This window comes from Humulus lupulus, chromosome 1 (genome assembly GCF_963169125.1).
Source record: "Humulus lupulus chromosome 1, drHumLupu1.1, whole genome shotgun sequence".
NCBI classification, from domain to species: Eukaryota; Viridiplantae; Streptophyta; class Magnoliopsida; order Rosales; family Cannabaceae; genus Humulus; species Humulus lupulus.
Genome location: NC_084793.1, coordinates 56,264,947 through 56,280,385, shown reverse-complemented (window position 1 = coordinate 56,280,385; position 15,439 = coordinate 56,264,947). Strand labels below are relative to the sequence as shown.

General features: G+C 35.2%; 1 non-coding gene across 1 annotated transcript; it reads right to left on the bottom strand.

Moving 5' to 3' along the window:
- Nucleotides 1-12,523: 12,523 nt before the first annotated feature.
- On the bottom strand, nt 12,524-12,630 carry LOC133813610 (small nucleolar RNA R71). Its single transcript, XR_009884619.1, has one exon. It is a non-coding gene; the product is annotated as a small nucleolar RNA R71 (small nucleolar RNA).
- Nucleotides 12,631-15,439: the final 2,809 nt, after the last annotated feature.

The following is a 15,439-nucleotide window of genomic DNA, read 5'->3' as shown; positions in this document are numbered from 1 at the left end:
CCTTTTTCTATCATCCTCTGAGCTTTGAGAGATGAAATAAGCGGTGTGCGTAGTCCTGAAACCTTTCCCATAAAGCATAGTGTCTGATCGTCAGGAGTCTCAAATTTCACTTGCTTACGTCTGTAGTCGATGGTTGCGCCATGCCTTGCTAGCCAGTCCATGCCAAGTATCACATCGAAGTCTTTAATCTCCAGTTCTATCAAGTGTCCTTGTATTTCTACGTCCTCAATCTTGATCGGTATGCCTCGTATTATCCGTGATGATAGGACTATTTCGCCCGAAGGCAATTCTATTACAAACCTAGTTCTAAATCTTTCACAAGGTTTGTCAAATTTCTCTATCATTCCTAACGAGATATACGAGTATGTGGCTCCCGAATCAAATAATACAGAACATACATTATGGAGGATAGGAATTTGACCTGTGACTACTTTATTGCTAGCGTCAGCTTCTCCTTGGGTTAAGGCAAAGACCCTGGCAGGAACCATCTTATTGTCCCTTTTCTCCTCTGTCTTGAGCTGGGGACATTCTCTCTTCCAGTGTCCTTCCTAACCACAATTGTAGCATCCCTTGGTATTTTCACGGCATTCACTAGGATGTTTCTTTTGACACTTAGCACATTGCGGGTATTCTACATAACCTGGCCTATTACTTCCATTGTTCGTCTGTGCCCTTTTATCGTTATTGGACTGCTTATTGTCAAGATGCCGTCTCTTCTGACCATTATTGTTGCTGGACTGATGGTTGTTGTTCCGACCATTCTGAGGTTGACTTTGCTGTTTAGGCTAAGGCTTGCTGGCCTCTTCTTTACTAACATTCACTTGAAGCCTTTCTACTTCTATAGCCGTTTCTAGAACATCGGCATAAGTAGCATAACCCCTAACTCAATCTTTGGTCTAAGTCCTCTGACGAACTTGGTAACCCTTAGAATGTCAGTTGGAACCATCCCTGGTGCAAATTTGGCTAGTCGGTCAAACTACCGAGCATACTCTGCTACTGATAAGTTCCCTTGCTTCAGACCAGCGAACTCCTCGACATATGTAGCGATGACATCTGAGTTGTAGTACTTTTTATGGAACAGCTCCACAAATCTGGTCCACGTCATGGTGGCGACATCGTGAGTCTGCTGAACTAAGTCCCACCATATTCTAGCATCCTTCATAAGCAGTGACGAAATGCAGGATATGCGGTCTGCGTTGCCGAGATTCATATGCGCTAGGACCGGCTCTACATTTCTGAGCCATTTTTCTGCCTGGAAGGGGTATGTTGTCCCTTCAAAGTTCAGAGCGTGCTACTTACGAAACCGCTCATAAATTGGCTCCATGTGCTGAGCTGGGTATGGTGCATAGTTCGCCATTGGCCATCCCCCATAAGGACCTACTTGATGGGGTGCTATAGCCATTTGCTGAGGCTGCGATTGCGGTGGAGGCTGAGTCTGAGGTTGAGCCTATTGTCGCTGTTGCTGCAGTAACTCCTCAACTTGTTATCATAGTTTGGCAATTTCTGCAGTGTTGTCAACCAGCGGCGGTGGCACACCTTGGTTAGCAGCAGCATTGGTAGCACGCGCTTCCCTTTTGCGAACTGGAGGGGCTTCATTGCTCTTAGGAGCGGCGTTGGAGGCATTGGCATTGGTACGAGCAGACCTTCTAAGTGACATCTTCAGTGAAGTTCTAACAGTCGATAAAAACATGTTAGGACTTACCCTAATAGGCTCTAAGGCAAAAACTCAATCTAAGCAAACATAACTTAGACCTATTAATTATGACTTTTTATGGAAAGAATTATATAAGCCTTCTTTTAATTAGGGTGTGTTTCTATACTTAGAAAAATAAGCCATCTTTATTATTTTCTAAGTGTGTTTCTAAACATCCTATATGACTAAATTCTCAGGGTCGAAACTCGTCGTTGTTCCAAAGTTAACCATATTGAGGGAGGGCTGGGATCAGTAAAATCTTTCCCACTACTATGGCCCCCTAACTCTCAATATAGAACTCGGTCCATTGATTTGTATCCACCCTCACCGAACTTGGTCATTATTTTTTAAATTTATTATTTATTATGATTGTAAAAAAAAATCAAACTAATACATGTCATCAAATTAACAATGATATTTATTTGGAAAAAGGTTTTCACTAAATACAATCATAAATGCAAATATAATAAATAAAATAAATAAAGAAACTAATCTATTCTAAAAATCAGGATCTTCTATATCTGACCCTTCATCTAACATATCATCATATATCTCCACATAGTCATCATTATCTTGAGCCTCAAAATGCCCTCATGGAAGATTCGTAAATATTCTATGTTTTTGCTCATTTGTGAATTGGAATTTAATCTTAGAAGTGAACCTAAGTATGAGAAAATAATATCTCATAGCTACTGGTAATTCATCTTCATCATCTATAGTCTCCCATATATCTTCTAAAGCTGCAATTATAGTAGGATAATCTTTAAAAAGTCTAATCACTAAAACATATTGCTTCGTAGCTCTCTTCATGATTTGCTTAGTCGCTCGGAGGTGACCTATCTCCCTGTGGAATAAGAGTAATCTTCGAGTGATTCTTTCTAGGACTCCTACTGTATTTCTTGGCTCTCTAATTCTTTTCAAGGCCTTAATGGCTCAGATATCCTCATAGGTTAATGTTCCATTCATTCTTAATTGAAAAACATAAGGCTAAAACGTTATCTAAACACATAAACATAATAACTATAACATAAACACTTACATTGGCGGTTAGATTAAGAGCTTGAGCGTGTGTATCAAGGAGAACTTCATGCAGATGAACCGTTGCTTTGATACCAACTGTAATGACCCAACTATTTCTAAGACCTTGGACCATTAAAACTACTAGACATAGCCACTATTTTTTAGAAAACGTACATAAGGAATGTTCATCACTTTATTAAAAACCCCAAAGTAAATATTGAAATACATAAATGAGCGGTATGGGATCCCATTGTTTGAAAATAAAACATAACTTTAAATTAAATGAAGTTGTTTGCAAAGCTAAATGCGAAAAAATACATAAAAACATAATTTAAAGTGACTAAAAATAATGTCTTCCTCGAATCGTCACGCAGTCCATTGAATCCCTTCATCCTTAATACACAAGCCAAGCTACCAAGAATCATTCCGCCTCCATATCTAGTTTCCTGCATCACATTGAGTGAGCCTAATGCCAGCAAGGAAAATCTACTAACACATATAATCATATACATAAGACTATATCATAAACATATACTATAAAACATATATTCTATGATACTACAATGGCCATCATACTTCTTGGGACTTGTTAACTAAGCAATTCATATGCCCATAGATTTGTGGGGGTTGCTAGCCAAGCAAGTCATATGCCCATAAATTTTTGGGGCTTGCTAGCTAGAAAAGTCATGTGCCCAAGGACTATAAACATAATGTAAACATAACATAACATAACATAACATAACATAACAAAACATAAGCATAACATATCATATAAACATATAAAATCTATCCTATTTTCCTTACCAACACCGGGATATTTGAGAACAAGGACGGGATTTGGAATACTCCTAAAGCCAACAATAAGAATGGTGAGTATTTCTAAAGAAAAGAGATGATAAAGAAGAGAACTAAACCACCAAGAAGAAGCTTACCTAAAATAATCCTTAAGTTCAAAGAACTTAAATACCTAACCAACAATTGAAAACAATTATTTAGGACTTGAGTAAAGAAAACTAAAGAACCATATAGAAATGAACTTAAGAATAAGATTACCTTTGGATGTACAAGAATCGATCTACACCTCGATATAGAAAACACACTAAATCTCACTTCCCAAGTGTTTATAAAGCTTAAGATGATATAGCTTTTATCCCAAACCCAAGTGTATCACTCTATAATAACCCTAGCAGCTTGAAGGCTCTGAACACAGCTTGAAGCATGAGAAAAATGGTTGGGTACTAGGTCCTATTTATAGAGTTCAAGGAGTGAAAATATCTCCTTCTAGCTTGAATAAAATAATGAGTATTAATTGAAAAATATTTGAATATTTGTTCAAGAGGTGCTTAAGACTCGGTCAAAAACATTCAGAAGCAAGTCAAGAGGTTAAGGGATGAATCAAGCTCGGTTTCTACAACGTTTGAAAATGTGGTCCTAGGGCCGATATATCGCCCATCCTAGGCGATATATCGCTTGGCCCTATGTCCCTAGTGCTCGTGGTTTTGTTTGTGCGAAGTTGACGTGTTTTTCGTATCTCCCATGTGGCGATATATCGCCCCCTATAGCTGCGATATATCAGCATACATTGAAATATTAGACACGTAATTGCACTTTATCAGCTTGATTTGAATTGGATAAACAACTTTTTCTGAGTCATAATACGATTTGAAAGCTGCTGGAAGGTTCTAGAGCTTCTAGATCTTTCTTTTATTAAAACTATTCATCAAAAATACTTAATTACTTAATAATCATGGTTATGACAAGTGTCACGCTTCTAATGGTTCTATCTAAACCTTAGATTATAATCAATAATATATCTGAGACAAGCAATATTAATCAAACCTAATGTTATAATTAACATTCTTAAACTATAGATTAAACTTATAAAATCTATAGTGTTGCTACGAGTGTTCAACTGAGTCCAGGCTTGAACCAAAATCCATTGTAACAAACATACTATAATTGCTACTGCTGCTGCTGCTGCTGCTACTACTGGATAGGGCAGCGACCATCTCCACCATGCCTTGAGTAGGCTCTGGTCGGAACCATGGGCCTATATTCAATAGAGTAAACTACGACATAAATAAATAAATGACCAGAAGTTTGAACAAATTCAAAGAAGAAAAATGACCTCCCCAAGTAAAGGACTTGTTTTCTGCTACAAGATCAGTTGTGAGGAAATACTCTTGGAAGTATATGCCCACATTGGATTTGTAGGTTATGTCGGTCAGGAATGTGCGGAAAGACTCTTGATGGCAAAAATGGAAAAACTTTGTGTTATTTTGGTTAGGGTTGGATTTTAAGTCGAACAGATAGTTGATTTCGTGGGGAGTGGGTACAAGCTATTTTTTGTGGTGGTAAAGAATATAGAGTGCCGATAACACTCTATACCTGTTTGGCGTAATTTGAAATGGAGAAATGTCAAAAAAAATTACCACTCATTGGAAAAAATCATGGAGAGACAAAGTAGCCCCACCCTCGATGTGATACCTCGACCAGACACTATAAGTTCCTCAGGGCACGTTTTCCCTCTAGTTAGGGATTGGCTTGAATATCGTAATCTTAGGAAGGTTGTATTTCTTGGGATATTTGGCCATCATCCTTCTCGATATAATGCTAGGAGGGGGTGACATACTAGGGTATGTCATTTTTTGCGACCTCTTTTACAAGAGCACGGGAAATGATAATCTCGAGAGGTTGCTCAATTGCTATAGGTTGGTTAGTAGTGGAAGGACCCTCAGCATTGGTGGCATGCTGCCCAATGTGAGGATCAGGGATCTTTTTCTTCCTCTGAGCAACGTGTTTCACTCGTTCCATAGAGGGGTTTGGAATGGGATGGCTGGTCGATGGTGTTGGCTGTGTTGTATTTGGTGGAATGGGTAAAGTAGGCAGTTCAGAGTCTTCGAACAACAAGTTTAGAAGCTCTTCGTTTATTGGCCTCTCACCTCCCCAAGGATCATGCATGAATATCTGAGAAGAATAAGGGGAAGTGAGAATCCACGACCAATAGAGAAAGAAAAACAAAAGGAAAGGATAACGCTGCTCGTGGATAAAAGTTAGGATTTTATCCGACCAACAGTATTTGAGTATAAACACAAAAATCCTGCGAGTAGGTCGGAAAAAACAGATCAAAAAGATAAAATGAGTTTTTCAAAATACCAAAATCGAAATTTCACTTCGATTTTGGACCCAAAATCAGTGCTAATGAACCCAAATACCTCTCCTAAACATTGTTATATGCTATAAAACTACCTAAAATACCTATTTCATCCTAGAATTCCTATGTATTTTTTTGCCTAAACCTGATCATATTCAAGAACTCACCAAGAACATCAAAAGACAATTACAAAAACAGAAGAATCACAGCCAAAAAAGCAGGGAAATTGCTACAAAATCCGAATGAGTTGTTTGAAAACTTACTTGAAGTGAAGATTGTTGAAGAAATTGCAAGGAGATTGCCCGAAATTGCTCAGAAAGCTTTGGATTACACTGAGACACGCTTGAAGATTTTTGAGAGAGTTTTGAGAGTGCTTAAAGAGTGAGAAAATTTGGGTAAAAATGAAAAGGAGTGAGGAGACCTATATTTATACTGATCGGGGGATTATTGATGAGTAATGATGAAAGTAGGATTTTGAGGTATGGGAAACTGCAATAACCATCAAATCATTCCCAGAAAACCGAAAATGTCATAATTACTTACCTTTTTTATTAAATAAGTACAGTGGGATGTGACAGGTCAGCACATTACTGATCGAGTAAGTTTATTAAATGTTGTTCACATTAAAATAAACTTGTGGGGCAAATATTTTCCTAAATATTAGCATGATGACATGGCAGATTAAAAAGGTAGGTGAACAACACGTGACCAATCATTAATGAAGGTCGGGTCCACCTGCGACCAGGTTCTCAGAAGAAACTTTTCTACTCAAAGAGAAATAAGATGTTTATCTTTGTATCCATCTTCAGGGCTTGTGAAAGTCAGTGAACCCTAGTTCGCTGATCGCAGGTTTTGGAGTCTGCGCATTAATAAAAATACTAAGTGGACGTAGGTCATTACTAGTTATCGGGGTCGAACCACTATAAATCTTGGTGTCGTTTGTCTTATTTTGTTCAACTCATACTATTCACATCATTTTCGTGACTCCGTGTGTTAACCAAATCGAGGGTCAACATTAATTTTTTCATATAATATTTTTAGAATAACTTTTTTTTACTTTACGTATTTTTATTTTATATATTTTTTTTATTTCATGTTTTAATTTTTAATTGAGTAAATACTCATTTGGTGACTTGTGTTTTATCGAAATACACACTTAGTACCCTATATTTATAATAATGATCAATCAACGTCCTCTATTTACAATTCATATTAGTTTGGTACCCTCTACTGCAATCTGATCAACTCATATTTCAAATATTACCATATTACCCATCTTTTTAATAATTTATTTGATTTGATTTTTGTTTTTCTTATTTTAAAGTGTTTTAAATTTTTTTCTGAATTAAAAAAAAACATATGATTAAACTTTGAAATAATTTAAATAAACAAAAAAAAAAAATTTAATTCCTAAACTTAAACCAAAAAATTAAAATCAACATCCTAAACTTAAAAGGCAAAATTTAAAATAAATTCAAACAAAATTAGTTTAATTAAAACTTAAAAATATTATTAGGTTTTTAGTTTATTTTTATTAATTTTAAAATATTGGTTTTAGTTTTTTTTAATTTATATTTCGAATTAAACATATTTTTTTTATTTAATTAATTAAAATAGTTTTATTCAATATTTTTTAAAATTAATTTATATTATTTTTTATTTATAAATTTACATTTAATTGGTTCATTTTATAAAAAAAAAATTATTTTATTATTTTAAAAATATTTTTGAATCATTTAAAAAAAACAAAAACAAAAGAAAATCAATTAACTCATTAAAAGATGGTCAATATGGTCATATTTGAAATATAGGTTGATCACATTCCGGTAGAGGGTACCAAATTGGTACGGATTACAAAGAGGGGTACCAAATGATCATTATTATAAAGATAGGGTACTAAGTGTGTATTTCGATAAAACACAGTACACCGAATAAGTATTTACCATTTTTAATTTTATCTTTGGCCTTAGTATATTTACAATTTTTTTCCTTTTTTTCAATTTTTTTAGAATAACTTTGTTTTTCACTTTCTTCCTTTTTTTTTTTACTATATGCATTATTTTTTTAAAACAAAATATTTTTTAAATTTATGTAATTTTTTTTAGAATAATTTTTTTTCTTACGTTTTTCTCCAAGGTTTGGGTTAGGTATCTTTTTTTTCCTTTTTCTTTTCTCTTTTCTCCTTTCATTTTTTTTTTATTATTCCTTCATTTCATCTTTTTCTTAATGGATGGAGGTAGTAACACTTGAGTTGGAGAGGTTGTTCGATGCATCAATGAGTTAGTTGAGTCTTCTAGTATTGTAGTCATGGTTTTAGCTCTTGACAATGATGTGAAGATGAAGTTGTATGAGCTTTACAATATTGCTACTCAAGGGCCTTGTTTGGATCCCCAACCAATGGCGTTGAAATTTTTTGCAATAGCAAAATGGTTAAATACCATCAATGTTAATCTCATGAAGCATGGATGTGCACCTTTTGAAAGAAAACACACACACACACACACACACAAATTGATCAAAAGATTATACAAAGGCATCTTGACGGTAATTCAATTCCTGCATTATGTAATGAACTCTTTTAAATTTTTTGCTAAGGAGTTATATTTTATGTTTTCTTGGCATATGTACAATATCTTTCAGGTTGAGAGATTTGTTGATAAAGTCTTAGCTAACATCATACATGAATCTGTGGGATGTTATCTAGCTATGTAGCTTGGATATATAAGACTACATTTCAGTTTGTGGTAACCGGTTACTATAATATAGGTAACTAGTTACCTCTAAAATGGTAACTAGTTACTTAGAATATATGTAACTTGTTACCCCTAAAATGCTAACAAGTTATAACGCCCCTAATTGCCTATCTTCATTAAAATACTAATTTTAATAATAGCTCAAAGCCGTTTCATATATTTGTCTGAAAACACAGTGAGACCTTATTGGAAATACATGCAGAGTTTGGATCAAATGTCCAAAACAAAAGAGAATTTGATGTAGTCTTAAAAATAAACAAATACATCCCACTCATAGATTAACATAAGAAAGACTCTAAGGCACTATGGAGTTCATAATCATTTCCTCGTTCATTGGCTCCCCACAGCATATATATATTTATGGAAAGCTAACTCAGCTCACCAAGCGTGCCAAAACAAGCCTATCTATTTTCTACATGCAAGGGGGGAAAGTAAGGGGGTGAGCTAAAAGTCTAGTAAAGAAGTACAAACAAGACATAAAAGTATAAGCGACATATTCCATACATTCTTAACATACTTTTCTTATAGCAATCGCTATCAACACTGGTCATAATCATCAACATGATACTATTTGTGACATAAGCATAATCGTACATCATAACCATAAGATCATTTCCAACACACAATATTCGTTTTCCTGAAAGGGTAATTTTGTATTTCTCCACCAAGGGCATTTTTGTCTTTTTGCATATTTGTTTGAAATTGGATATGTATGATTTCTAATGGCAATAAAATTCATGGTTTCTTATGTTTGAATTTTTATGGAATCACGACATGAGTATAATGCCAAGTGAATAAATAACGACTCGTGTTAAGTTGTTATTTATTTAATTGAATATTATTATTATGGGCATAAGAGTAATAATAATATGAATGAAATTATTTTATCATATGATGTGTAAATTTTTTGGTTTGCTATATTATTATTATAATTATTTAATTGAATTAAATAATAATAACAAATGGAATTTGTGAAAAGACCATAATACCCTCAAGATTGTGAGTGGTTCAAGGAAAATTTTGGAGATTTATTTTTCTGATAATAATAACATGGAAATGGTCATTTTTTTAAAATTATAACAGATTTGTGGAAAGGTTCTACGTTAATAGCTAGACGTCTCAATAGCAAGGTCGAGGAAGCGACCTGGGAGCTAAAGTTGGTTATGCAGGATTAACATCCCTAGTTGTCCAGGTAAATTTCAAGGACGAAATTTTCAGTAGGTGGGGATAGTTGTGATGTCCCAATCTGCTAATAAGGCTTAGTGCATTAAATAGTGTGCCGGGAGGGCATAATTGGATTTATATATGTGGAATTAATTGCATAAATGTGTGACTACATGGCATACATGATTTCAATCGTAATATGGATATATATGAATGTTTATGTGTATTAAATATGCATGTGGGCTCGTTCTTGTTTATAAGGGCATATTTGTAATTTTGACCCATTGAGGGTATAAAAGTGATTATGTGTTAAATGATTGAGACCAAATTATTATGTGGATACATTAGCGATGGTCAACTCAAGACGATCCTAGTGAGCGGATTAGAGAAATAGTCACAACGGGGTTAAAGACCCGGGTCAGGGTGAGCCTAGGGGTATTTCGGGAACATAGTGCGTATTCAGAATTTATCGGGTAATGGGTAGTTATTTGGTGATTATTTGGGCACGTCGGGATTAATTGAAAATTTATAGGACTAATTGAGGATTAGCGAATGATAACTTCATTTTAACGTCATTTTAGAATGTGTTTTTGTGGTAATCTTCAGTATTAATGTGTGTTTTGTGCAAGATTACGCTTTTGTTTGTCTTTGTTGTAGGATGGTGCGATGAATCACGAGAAAAATGCAAAAAGAAGTGAAAATGGTGGGAAAACGATGCTTTTGGCGGGTGTTGGAGTCAAAATTATGCTAAGGATGATTAAAAGACGATTTTTGATGAAGAGATGAGTTGAAAAAAGTAATCTGAGAAGAAAATGGAATTAGAGTCGCGACTTGAGCTTATAAGTCGCGACTCAAGGTGAAGTCAGAGGCGCATAGCTGCTGGATGGAATTAGTGTCACGACTTGGGCTTACAAGTCACAACTCAAGAAGGAAATAGAGGCTCCGCTAAGGGATAACTTGGACACGGGCCGAGACTTGAAGATGTTTGAGTCGCGGCGCCTAAGGACATTACACGAATCAGAAAGGTTCCAAAACAGACATGGGCCGCGACCCAGAGAAGGCCAAGTCATGACCCGCATAGAGAAAAACACAGCTTTAGTTATTTTTTTTTACTATAAATTCATATTTAGGGTTTAATTAAGTCATTAGGTCAGTTTTTAATTACGTTTTTAGAGACTAATTGTGATTCTTAGGATAGTTATTCTGCAGTTTAAAAAATTTCTTTCTTTTTTAAGTTTATGAATCTTATGTTTTTGAATTATTATTTTGTTGATTTAGTCATGTCTGATATGAACTAAACAATTTTATCTAGAGTTTAATGTAGTCACTTGGATTTCTATCTAATTTAATTATGATGTTCTTTGATTTTTCTTCTCTATTCTAATCTATATAATGTGTGTTTAATGCTAGTAAATACTTGATCAATATTTGCTTGATTTTATGATTTTGATTCAAAATTCGAAAAATGAGAATTGAATATGCTATCGTTATATAGACATAGGTTGCATATTGGACGAAAGTACCTGTATGACTTGTCTAGTAATTAGGTTTCCATGCTTAATGCCCTCTATATGTTTAAGTTTATCACAACGATGTAGAAAACCTGCACATAGATTGAGATCTTATATCTTGAAAAAGAATAGGAATCGAATTATGTTAACCTGCTATTAGAATAGGAAGAAAGAAATCTATAATTGACTAATAAAATTAGTAGAATGAAAAGTTGATGAAATTAACACCCTAGGTCTTTTTAATAGTGATTTTAAATCGTTTAATTAGTTGTTTTTGTTCAAAGTTATTTTCAATTTTAAAATTAAATTCAAAAATCAAAATTCTAGTTACCAAATAGAAATTAAAAGAACAATTGTTGGTAATTGGAAAACAATCTTCATGGGAGTGATACTCTACTTATCATATATTACTTGAATCGATTGCGTGCACTTGCGTATATATATATATTACCGATCAAGTTTTTTGGCACCGTTGCCGGGGACTTAATTTTCAATATCATAGTTAATTGTTCTAATTTGGTTTATTTTATTTTATTTTATTTTCATTGTTTAACATTTATTTGGATCAAGATTATTTTGTGTTTCATGAATTGTTGGTAATTGGAAAACAATCTTCATGGGAACGATACTCTACTTATAATATATTACTTGAATCGATTGCGTGCACTTGCGTATATATATATATATATTTCCGATCAAGTTTTTTGGTGTCGTTGCTGGGGAAATCATACCAATAGATCTTGAAATTGAGAGAACGTGCAGAAAAAATCGAAAGATAAAGAAAATATTGGATTTCACCATGGCTGAGAACGCAAATAATGTTGTCAACAATGCAAATATGGGTAATGCAGCTGAAGCCGATCCACCATTAAGGAATTATGTAATCCATACTGTTACGGGGATACATTCTAGCATTCGTCCTCCAACTATTGAAGCTAATAATTTTGAGATAAAACCCTAAATTATTCAAATGGTGCAAAACTGTGTACAATTTGGGGGGTTACCAAATGAGGATCCAAATCTACATATCACAAACTTTTTGGAGTTATGTGTAACATTTAAAAGGAATGGGGTGAGTAACGATGCTGTACGATTGCAATTATTCCCATTTTCACTAAGGGACAGAGCTAAGAGTTGGTTGAATTCTTTACAAGCCAATTCTATACTTACTTGGGAAGATTTGGCTCAGAAGTTTCTTGGTAAATATTTTCCTTCTACCAAGTCAGCCAGAATAAGAGGAGGGATTTACAACTTCCATCAACTGGATGGGAAGTCTTTGTATGATGCATGGGAACGATTTAAAGAATTGCAAAGGAAATGCCCACATCATGGAATAGAGAAGTGGTTGCTAGTTCATACATTTTATAATGGTTTGGAGGGAAATACAAGGACAATTATAGATGCAGCATTGGGAGGAGTGTTTATGAGAAAAAGCACTAATGAAGCATATGAACTTTTGGAAGAGATGGCTATGAATAATTATAATTGGCCTACCGAGCGTGAGAACAAGAAAGTAGCAGGAGTCTTAGAAGTTGATCCAATAGCGCTATTGACCGCTCAAGTAACATCTCTAACCAAGCAATTGCAGCAAACTAATCTCGCCGCACAAGAAATGCAAGTACAAAATGTCGTGAGTTGTGAGGTTTGTGGAGGACCTCATTCTTATGAACAATGCCCGAGCATAACTAGTTGCTCAACTGATGTGAATAATATGCCCTTGGAACAGGCACATATTATAGGTACTGTTTCAAGACCTGCACCGAAAACTCACTCAAATTCCTATTCGCCTGATTGGAAAAATCACCCTAATCTAACTTGGAGAAATAATCAAGGGTTACAACCACAATATCCACAATACCCACCTCAACAACCACCTCATCAACCAACTTATGGATTACATTCTAGACCATATTATGATCCAAATCCACGCCATCTCATCCACCACCACATCCACAAATGAACTCACCAACAATTCAGCTTGACCAATTAAATCAATTCATGACAGAGACAAGGTCTTCAATCAGAAGTTTGGAGACACAAATAGGTCAATTGACTCAAATGTTCTCTAGTAGACAACAAGGGAATTTGCCTAGTTCCATAGAGGTAAATCCTAAAGAACAATGTCAAGCTGTCACTTTGAGGAGTGGGACTAAGTATGATGGACCTACAGTGGAGGAAAAAGGGAAGAATACAAAGAACCAACATGTTACTAGTCCAATTCAAGAGGAGATTACTGAGGACCTTCCAAAATAGAAAAACCAAAATACACTGAGCCTACACCAAAGATTCCATATCCTCAATGGTTTCGAAAGGCAAATCTTGACAAACAATTCTCCAAATTCCTTGAAGTATTTAAGAAAATTCACATTAACATCCCTTTTGCAGAGGCTTTAGATAAAATGCCTAGTTGTGTGAAGTTTATGAATGAGATATTGTCCAATAAGGGAAAAATTGAGGATTATGAAACTGTGGCATTAACTGAAGAGTGTAGTGCAATTATTCAGAAGAAGCTTCCTCAAAAGTTAAGAGATCTGGGTAGCTTTACTATACCTTGCACCATTGGGAACTTTCATTGTGAGAGAGCTTTATGTGATTTAGGTGCAAGAATAAATTTAATGTCGTTGTCTGTATTTAAAAGACTTGGTTTGGGGGAAGCTAGATCCACTACTGTTACTCTTCAATTGGATGATCGTTCGTTAACACATCCAGAGGTATTATAGAGGACGTTCTAGTAAAGGTAGATAAGTTCATTTTCCCAACAGATTTCATTGTATTAGATATGGAGGAAGATGAGGACGTGCCTATTATAATAGGATGACCATTTTTGGCCATGGGGCAAGCATTGATAGACGTTCAGGAAGGGGAATTAAGGTTTAGAGTACAAGGAGATGAGGTTGTTTTTAATGTTTTCAAAGCATTGAAATATCCCTCAACTAGTGACAGTTGCTTTTGTGTTAGTTTATTGGAGGAATTAAGTAAATGGGTCCAATCTATTAAGGATCCATTGGAGTTGAGTTTGATAGCAAGTCCTAAAGAGTGTGATGGTACTGAAGCAAGTGAGTATGTTAAGTGGTTGAATTTGTTGACGTCGTTTTTCGTCAACTTACAGGAGAAGAGCAAGTAAACGAAATATACCAGAGGAAACAAATAATATAGACATGATTTATTATGTGGTTCAGCAGTTTAAATCTGCCTAGTCCACGAGTCTGTGTTATTAACTTCTTGGAATTCTCTGATAGTTTTCTAGAAGCAATTGTACAGAGTTTTTCCAATATTTGTTTTTCCATCCTCTACAAATGAATCATCTCACTCTATTTATAGAGTGGTTTATCGAATCTCTTCCCATAGATTTTGGGGAGTTATTCTACAAATCAATTAAAATAATGCCATTAAATGCATTAGTTACTACGTATGCGGTAATATCCCATGATATTTGATATTTAATAACAAATTACATCAAATCCCTTAAACATAGGGATTTTACAACAATAAACATGTTCACACACAGCTTGCGAGCTTGGATGCTAGATTCACACACCTTCAAGACCGTTTACCTGTAGCAAGCTCGTCACCTTGGTTCACCTATGTTCTCAACAAGTGATGTTGACGAGACCATCCTCTTCGAGCTTACAATACTCGAGCTCAAATCGTCTTGCCTTAGGGTAGGAAATAAATCAAGAAATTTATACAAGTGTTGAACCATTGCCACTGCGAGTTGCGAGCCTAACTTATAGCTTCGGAACACCTCCGAGACTACATAGTTCTCGAGCTCACCAATCCCGATGTTGTCACATTTACTGCTCAGTGAGACTGTCTCTAACTTTCTGATCACATGACGACTGTGCTAGTCTCGAGCTTACACCTTACGAGCTTGAGTTTCGAGATCAAAATTCCCATTCTCAAAATTGGGGTGTAACATTTTGCCCCCTCAAAAATATTTGTTCGAATCCTATGAGAAGGAAACTTTTGAACTGCCTCTTTCAAAAACCCAGCTACCTACTACACTCGAGTGTGGACACGCGTCAGTCGCAGATTGCTCAATCAAAGTACTCGAGTAATTTTTCACCACACCCATGTCTATTCGCATGCCAGCTTTTTGCCGCCATTGCCACGTTTGCACTCGACCGTTTGATCAGATACCGAA